Source organism: Impatiens glandulifera, chromosome 3 (genome assembly GCF_907164915.1).
Source record: "Impatiens glandulifera chromosome 3, dImpGla2.1, whole genome shotgun sequence".
Classification (NCBI taxonomy): domain Eukaryota; kingdom Viridiplantae; phylum Streptophyta; class Magnoliopsida; order Ericales; family Balsaminaceae; genus Impatiens; species Impatiens glandulifera.
In genome coordinates this window covers 51,171,600-51,181,132 of record NC_061864.1, presented here as the reverse complement: position 1 = coordinate 51,181,132, position 9,533 = coordinate 51,171,600, and the positions used below count along the sequence as shown (strand labels likewise).

Genomic DNA, 9,533 nt, shown 5'->3' with positions numbered 1-9,533 from the left:
AACGTGTCTGGATTTGGAGCTCGAACTCGGTTTCTTTGCCTGAGCTATGGCACCATTGTTGTCACAATAGATGTCAATGGGCATTGAAATGCTAGGAATAACACTGAGTTCATCTAGGAACTTCCTCATCCAAACGGCCTCCTTTGCTGCTTCACTAGCAGCAATGTACTCAGCCTCTGTTGTAGAATCTGCTATAGTACCTTGCTTGGAGCTCTTCCAGCTCACAGCTCCTCCGTTAAGGATAAAGACATAACCCGATTGAGACTCAAAGCCATCTCGGTTAGTCTGAAAGCTTGCATCAGTATAGCCTTGTACGATCAATTTTTCATCTCTCCCATATACTAAGAAATCATCATTTGTTCTTCTTAAGTACTTCAGGATATTCTTGGCTGCACTCCAGTGTGCTTCTCCAGGACTTGATTGGTATTTGCTACACATGCTCAAAGCATATGCAATATCTGGACGTGTACATACCATGGCATACATGATAGATCCTATAGCAGAAGCATATGGGATCTTGTTCATCTTCTCAAGCTCAGTAGGTGTTTTAGGACACTGCGTCTTGCTGAGATATACACCTTGTTGAATGGGTAAAAATCCCTTCTTGGAATCTTGCATCTTGAATCTATTAAGAATCTTATCAATATAAGTTCTTTGACTTAATCCAAGAAGCCTATTAGATCTATCTCTATATATCTTAATTCCAAGTATGTACTCGGCCTTTCCTAAGTCTTTCATTGAGAAACATTTCTTCAGCCATTCTTTTACGGACTCTAGCATCGGAATGTCATTCCCAATAAGTAGTATGTCATCCACATACAAGACTAAGAAGGCTGTCTTACTCCTACTAAACTTCTTGTAAACACAAGGATCCTCTTCGCATCTAATGAATTCAAACTCTTTGATCTTTTCATCAAATCGAAAGTTCCAACTCCTGGATGCTTGCTTAAGTCCATAAATGGACTTCTTAAGCTTGCATACCTTCCCCGCATGATTTGGATCTTCAAAACCTTCAGGTTGTGTCATGTACACATCCTCTTCCAAAAAACCATTTAGAAAAGCGGTTTTGACATCCATTTGCCATATCTCATAGTCATAATATGCAGCAATAGCTAGGATTATCCTAATGGATCTAATCATGACAACTGGTGAAAATGTCTCGTCATAGTCTATACCATGAATTTGTCTAAAACCTTTGGCAACTAGTCTTGCCTTGTAAACAGATGCATTTCCATCCTTGTCATTTTTGAGTTTGAAAATCAATTTGCTTCCTATGGGTTTTACCCCATCTGGCAAATCTATCAAGTCCCATACTTGATTTTCAAACATTGAATCCATTTCAGACCTCATGGCGTTAAGCCATTTATTGGAGTCTGGACCCGTCACTGCTTGCTTATAGGTCAAAGGCTCACTATGTTTTAGCATAAGAACATCAAGGCTTACATTTAAGATGAAATCATCATAACGTCTTGGTTGTACCCTTGGCCTTTCCGATCTACGAGTGGGTTCAACTTGTTCAACAACTAAATCCGGAACATGATCTACAACTGTTTGTAGATCCTCTTGTTCTGGTTCTTGGATGTTCTGAGGCCCTAAGCCTTCAAAAGTAATCATCTCTGCATCGACATCATCCATGTCATTTTGTTGTTGAGTTTGTTGCTCTTCATCATCTTGAACTGTTTCAAGATGAATATTTCTCCCACTTGACTTGTTGGAAAGGAACTCTCTTTCCAAAAAGACATTATCCCTTGCAACAAACACCTTTTGCTGAGTTGGATTGTAGAAGTAATATCCAAAACTTCCTTTCGGATACCCTATAAAAAAGCATTTATCTGATTTTGGGGCAAGCTTCTCTGTTTGTAAACGCTTTACATAAGCTTCACATCCCCATATTTTCAGAAAAGACAACTTTGGAACCTTTCCAGTCCATATCTCATATGGAGTTTTGTTTACAGTTCTTGACGGAGTCCTATTTAGTGTAAGTACAACGGTAGTGAGGGCATATCCCCAGAAGGATACCGAAAGATTAACAAAACTCATCATTGATCGGACCATGTCTAACAAAGTCCTGTTTCTCCTTTTAGACACACCATTTAGCTGAGGTATTCCTAGGGTAGACAACTGTGTGACTATCCCACAGTTTTTCAAATGATGATCAAATTCGTGGATCAAGTACTCACAACCACGATCAGATCGAAGTGCTTTTATTTTCTTGCTACATTGAGTCTCTACTTCGTTTTGAAATTCCTTGAACTTTTCAAAGGACTCTGATTTATGTGACATAAGGTAAATATACTCATATCTACTAATGTCATCAGTAAATGTGATGAAGTATCTATAGCCACCTCTAGCTTCAGTGCTAATTGGACCACATGCATCAGTATGTATTACGCCCAGTAGTTCAGTAGCCCTTTCAAACGTTCCTTTGAAAGGTGACCTTGTCATCTTGCCCATCAGACATGATTCACATGTATCAATGGATTCAAAATCCATGTCTTTTAGAAGCCCATCTTTATGGATCTTCTTCATGCGATTCGCACTAATGTGACCCAATCGACAATACCATAGGTAGGCCTCACTCAAACTATTTGATTTTTGTCTTTTGTTATTCATGTTATACAATTCTGATTTGAGATCCAATACAAAGAGTTCATTACTCATTGGAGCAGTCGCATAGAAAATATCATTCTTAAAAACAGAAATATTTCCATTTTTAATGCTAAATTCAAAACCTTCAGAATGTAATACAGCAACCGAAACAAGGTTCTTAGTAATACAAGGAACATAATAACAATTATTCAGTTCTAATATTAAACCAGAAGGTAAAGATAGACTTAAATCTCCTACGGTAAGTGCAGCAACACTTGCTCCATTTCCAACGCGCAAGTCTATCTCTCCTTTCTTCACTTGTCTTTTATTTCTAAGTCCCTGCACATATGAAATAATGTGAGCACCACATGCAGTATCTAATACCCAAGTAGGACCATTATTTAATGTGAGAACATCGGTTGTCATAATATCAATAACAATTTAAAATAAGTGAATGCACATTTTATTCAAGTTTTTATAGTCCCTTATGAATAAAATGATTCCAAGATCCCATTACAGACAATCCCCAACGTACTTTTGCACTGCCTTAGGTCTTGTGTGTTCAAGGTAAGTAATAATTACTAATTATAACTTCTTATAATTCTTGGTTGATGATCCACATCCAATGTAGGATTCATCCCCATGCCTCAAGATCCAAAACTTTGCCTTTTGGTCTCTTGTTGGGTACAACCGTATCAAGGTTTATGAATCCCCGTATAGATTCATCCTCAGTAGCCTAAGGTTGAGGAAAGACACCCTCGCTTTTGCGAAACCTATCCAACCAAAACCATAAACTTCATGGGTCATGACACTGAAAGGCATTGCCCCAATTTTCTTTAGAAACTTAAGTTCTGATTGTCTTTTATTTATTAGTGAAAATTATTATAAATAAAAACAATGTAATGAAAATTGTGATCCTAGTATGGTCCCTAAGATGCAAAATATATATATATATATATATATATATATATATATATATATATATATATATATATATATATATATATATATATATATATATATATAGAACTAAACTTCATTGGTCTCCATGCTTGCACCCTTCATGGATCTCCATCCTTGAACTTCATGGTTCTTATTTGTATTACATAATTATTTATAATAATCTAATTATCAAAATAAAATACAAAATACATAACGATACATAGATCGTGTTATAAGAAAACATAACGATGCTCAGATCGTATTTCTGGGTCATACTAAAAAAATATTAATCTTTAATAAGTGAGATTTCCTAACTTTTAGAAAACAAATATATCATATTTATTTGATCCAAATATTTATATAATCCAATTAAAATAAATATTTCTTTTATTTTCTTAAAGATAGTTTTACATCTTAATCTATGTAAAATTATATCATCGATATAGATCTGCATCAAAATTAACAATTAATTTATTGATCCTTTCAATATATGCAACCTTGCGCTCTGATACCACTGTAGGTTAATTAGATGTTCGCAGCGGAATAATTTATAGATCTAATCTAAACATCTAATCATATGATCATGCATAATTGATAGAATCATGATATATAGTTTATAGAAATATACCTTTGATGCGTGAACCGGATCAGATCTGGTAGTAATGAATAATCGAGAGCCCCACGTGTTGCTCCTCTACTTGGTCCACACGAGCCCGACTAGATCTCTTTACATTCGACTGTTAGGACGAAAAAGACAAAGGGGAAGCAATCCAATTGCTAGATTAAAAGATGATTTCTTCCTCTTGGAGTTCTCACTGTAATATAGCAAAAGCCGTTTTAAAAGATGAACAATTCTCTCTCTATTTACTTATGTTTTTTTTGCAAATAAGTGAATTATTTTGTATTAAATAAAATTCCATAATTAACCATTAATTATATATTATTTTATTTCACAAATAAATAATATTTCTTATTATTAATAATATCTAATATGTATTAATTATATATTATTTTATTTCACAATCTTAACTCCATAATTAACCATTAATTATATATTATTTTATTTCACAAATAAATAATATTTCTTATTATTAATAATATCTAATATGTATTAATAATTAACCATCTTTCTCGTTTATCTAGTCGGTCAACTCTAAGTGTGTGACCTCATAGGACCCGATTATAATAGTTATAGGTTTAACCCCATTAATCGTAGTTGGCTTCTAGCAAATCACTACGACTCCTAAAATAATCGGATTAAATTATATCTGTTAATTTGTCCTATCCAAGTTTAGTCATTGCACATTAAATTAAAGGACACAATTCCTTCATAGTAGATGATGCAACAAGTATTTGTTTGACACTTTTCCTTGAAATTAATCCACCGACCAACAGATATACATATCCATATGTAGATTTCCTACTATCTGCGCATCCCACAAAATTAGAGTCGAAATACCCCAATAATCTTCAAATCAACAAATCTCATATACGTGAACATATAATCATTTGTTCTATTCAGATATCTCATAACCCTTTTGGCTGCGCACCAATGGTTCATCTCAGGGTTACTTAAATATCTACTCAATACTCCGACTATAAACGCAAACGGACGCGTACATACTTGAGCATACATTAAACTCCCTATAGCTGAAGGGTAGGGAATTAACTACATTTCCTTAATTTTCGAATTGTTCTTAAAGCATTAATTAAGACGGAATTTATCACCTTTAAGAACATGGTCATTATAGTTTAAGGGCAATTATAACAGTGCAAAAGTGAAGATACATTAAAAAAAAATTATAAAATATTATTGGCGAAGAGATATCTAAATTATATCATTGTATATTGTATATTATATATATATATATATATATATATATATATATATATATTAATATTATTTTTTTATTATCAACTAAGAAAATTGTTGAGGAGAAATATCTAGCATTTCTGAGGTGTAAGCACAGAGAATTCCCTAAGGAATTACACAATTTTTTGAACACTTCCTTAGTAAATTATGTAACTTTATTTAGTTTTGATTTATTTATAATTTGAAATGTCATTTTGTTTTGTTCCCACAAATAATGTTATGATACTAATTTTCATCAGCTTGAAACAAAAAACAATGCCCCTTAATTTAAAAACTAACTTACTCAAACATAAATTAAAATATGAGTTTCCATACTAGAGCAATGATACTATCATTGATAAAATATGAAAAAGTTATTTTATTTCTCCACCCAAGGCATCTCTAGTCCAATATAAATAGAAAGGAAACAACAATGCCGCCAAAAACAACATAACCTTTAAACCAACCTAAATTACTCGCTTGAGAGAACGAGAAACGCATCTAAGCAGCAACCTTTGTCAGCTCTTTGACAACAGGTACCAATTCTTGTGGCTGAAACCATAAATAAATGTGTTATTATTTATACTATTAACAGTTTTCAATTTAAACACTTAAAGCTACTACTACTTACTGCAGCTAACTCTGATTCATGCTTGGGAATAAAAGCAGTGTCAACCTTTCCATTTCTGAAATCCTGTTTCCCATAATAAAAAACACAATAAAACAAGGTCAAAACTATCACCGCCATCAAATAAATCTTAGATAATTCTGTATTTACCTCAACGTCGAGAATAAGTTTGTGATAGTCAATTGTTGTTGGAACCCCTGTGGAGATTATCATTTTCTTTAGACTAGTCTTTTTTTCCCCATGAGAAACCAAGGCATTTTAGTATAAGATTGTTACCACTTGAGTGGATTGAGTAACAGAAAACTGTGATTGAGCAACAGTTTAAGAAAAAAGACAAACCAACTTACCTGTGATTATAAATATAATTATCTAATTTGTATTCATGTGATTGGCCCATGGAACTCTAATATAATAGGTTTTAATGGGTCAATCACAATTGCCCGGAAATTTGAAGAAGAAAATATTAGTGTTAGGATAATTATGTATTATTTTGAGCTATCTTTTGTTATTAGTATTTGATTAGGATTAGAATTTAGTTATATAAGAAAGGTAATAGTTAGTCCCTTGATCACATAATGCATTACATTGATTAATATGAAAGAAAGTTATCTCAAATTCTCCAAGTCTTCACCTTTCTCGTCTACAAATTAAACCCGATTTGGATTCATAATACATACCTGGCCCAGGTCTGAAGTTCTTGAAAGCATCTTCAGCGTTTATACGACATTCAATTGAATGTCCTCGGAGAACAATATCTTCCTGCCCAACAAAAAGAAAAAGAAAACTAATTATAGTTACTTTTATGTTCTATATGTATGTCATATCTTTCACCTGATTGTAACGGATTTTTTCACCCCTAGACAGGTGCGGAGCCAAGTACAAGCCGGCCCGGGCTGTAGCCCGGGTAGCCTTAAACAGCCTGTATGTATTTTATCAATAACAACAGTAAATTACCGTCGTTATTGGTTATTTTCCGTCGCTAAAAGGCATTAGTGACAGCAAATTATAAAACTAGCCCGGGTAGGTTTCAAATCTTGGCTCCGCCCCTGCCCCTAGCTACGCGGAGTTGTTCTTCAATCAGGTCAACCGATGAAATCATCTCCGTTACAGGATGCTCAACCTAACACCCAATCAAAACAAATAGTCAAACCAATGTTTGCAAAAACTCTTTTCTTTTTAAAAAATAAAAAAATCATTTGTACATGAAATGAAGCAAAAAAAAATGGATCATAATCCAGAATACCAAACATAAAGAAGGTGATTTTCCAATAGTTTCCAAATAGGCTTCCCTGGAAAGGAAAAAATGGACAATAAAAAACAGAATTCACTATATAATTCATACTCAAAACTAGGAAACCATCTCCCTTAAATAGATTCTTCTTTTCAATGTAACATGTCATAAACATGAAATGGCCACCCAAAAATATTTCTTTAGAAGGAATATGCAAAACAGTGACAGATGACTACCCAACTTTCAAGAAGTTGAGATTTGAAGTAAGAATGGGTAAAGCTGAAAGATGGATTTTGAGGAAATTATATACTTGCAATTTTGATTATCATTGACAAAGTAAGGTACCTGAATACTGCAATCTCGTTCTCCAAAGTGAACAACGTTGCCAAACTTGTCTGCAAGAACCTAATTTAAAAAAAAAAAAAAGAGTCAAACTCGGATATGCAATGGCCCTAATTTTATAACCTTCAGTTATTTTTTCATGATCTACTAAGACACCATCAGAAGCAAGCCATGAATCAGCAGGAACAACAAATCATCTAGAGAAAAATATGATAAAAGGAACTTCGTTCCCCACACTAGAGAAAAATATGATAAAAGAAAATCAGTGAACTTCATAATAAAAGGAACATACCTGCAACAACTTCACAAATTCATCAGGTTCTTTAGCAAGACGCATGCCACGTCCTCCACCACCCGCTGTTGCCTACATTGCACTAAACTCAATCAGCAGATATAAAGGGAAAGAGATAGAATCATCTTTAAGTCTCCTAAAGAAGTCAGAGAATCTCTAGAGCCAAAGAGAGAATCATCTGATTGAAAACATACGATTAACTGCTCTGAGCTTCACCAATACAAACCGATTCATCAACCAGTTTAACGTGAAGTGCATCCTTGTCAATGGTTGAGTAAACCGCAGCACAAGGAATACCCATCTCATGAGCAGTTCGAATGACACGAACAGCAATTTCTCCCCTGTTAGCCACTAGAATTTTATCATCACGACAAGTAGCAGCTAAAGCACCTCCACCTTTACCAGACCTACGTCTAACTTGAGAAACCTGACTTCTCTGCTTTGTGAAATTCACCTTATTACCCACAACCAAGCTACATTGGGAGCTCTTGATTCCTCCAGCCCTCGTCGTAAATAATCTCTTCCATGACAAGAACACATCAAGTACTAGTTTTTCAGCTGAATTGGAAAATAAATTAAGAAAATCTAACGCTGAAAGTGAAAAACGGAATTTGGGTAAATCTTAAAAGAAGGAAAATTGGAGAATGATCTCGTTAGAAACGGAGAAAAACAAAATTTGAGAAAGAGGAAGCAACTTATGGGAGGTGAATGAAGAGATTTGTTTAATGTCAAGGCCAGGTCCATTCCAAAAGTTTATATAATGGGTTAAAAAGGTTAAGAAAATGATTAAAATGTATCCAAATATTCTTAATTGTGTATCTATATGTCCAAAACAACACACTTCTCTTTTTAAAATATTAATATTTATTAAAAAAAACGCAAGATGCGTTCAAACATTACAAAAGAGAAGAAAAAAAATAAAACAAAAAATAAAAAACAACGTAAGAATTTTAAATGTTAATAAGATCGAAATTCTCATCATGTACAAGCCCCTCTTTTTCGAATTGAAGTAACGCGTGTAATATAAATTCTTTGAAATGATCGTATTCATAATTTTTCCCTTCAAAAACTTTATTTCTTTCATTCTAGATAGTCCACCACATGATTAGGGGATTTGGGTCGTTCGCGATTTTGTTGTTAGAACTTCATTTAATTCTCATTGAAATTGAAGAAGGTTATGCAGAAGAGCTCACATACTCTTGTCAATGTCACAATGAAGAAGAATATGATTAATGGATTATTCACGGGAAATTTGATTAAATGGCTCTCATAAGTGCCTTAATTCCAAAAAAGGCTTGCGCCTGCTAATGTTTGCAAAATGAATCTTTTTGCCCTGCGAAAAGTCTGAAATACCCCTCGCGTGCCTGATTTACCGTTCATTTACAAGAAATGTCATTCACGCATTTTCATATAAAATGTATGAGTTGATTAACGCGTTTTAGATTAAATGCGTGAATGGTATATTTCTCGCATTTGGTATTTCTCGCATTTGATGTTTTAGAAGTTATCATATTCCGTTTTCATATATTTTACACAATTCTCGCATATACGATTGAATAAACTAAGAAAGAAGACGGCTAGAGTTTCATATCGATTTACAATAGACTACGAAAGAAGACGATTGAAGAATCTCTACGACTGCGATTTTACAAAGAAT

General features: G+C 33.8%; 1 long non-coding RNA gene across 1 annotated transcript; it reads right to left on the bottom strand.

Moving 5' to 3' along the window:
• Window positions 1–5,857: 5,857 nt before the first annotated feature.
• Window positions 5,858–6,221, bottom strand: LOC124932964. Its single transcript, XR_007098801.1, has 3 exons — window positions 6,162–6,221; window positions 6,015–6,077; window positions 5,858–5,935 (listed from the first exon to the last, which is right to left on the bottom strand). It is a non-coding gene; the product is annotated as an uncharacterized LOC124932964 (long non-coding RNA).
• Window positions 6,222–9,533: the final 3,312 nt, after the last annotated feature.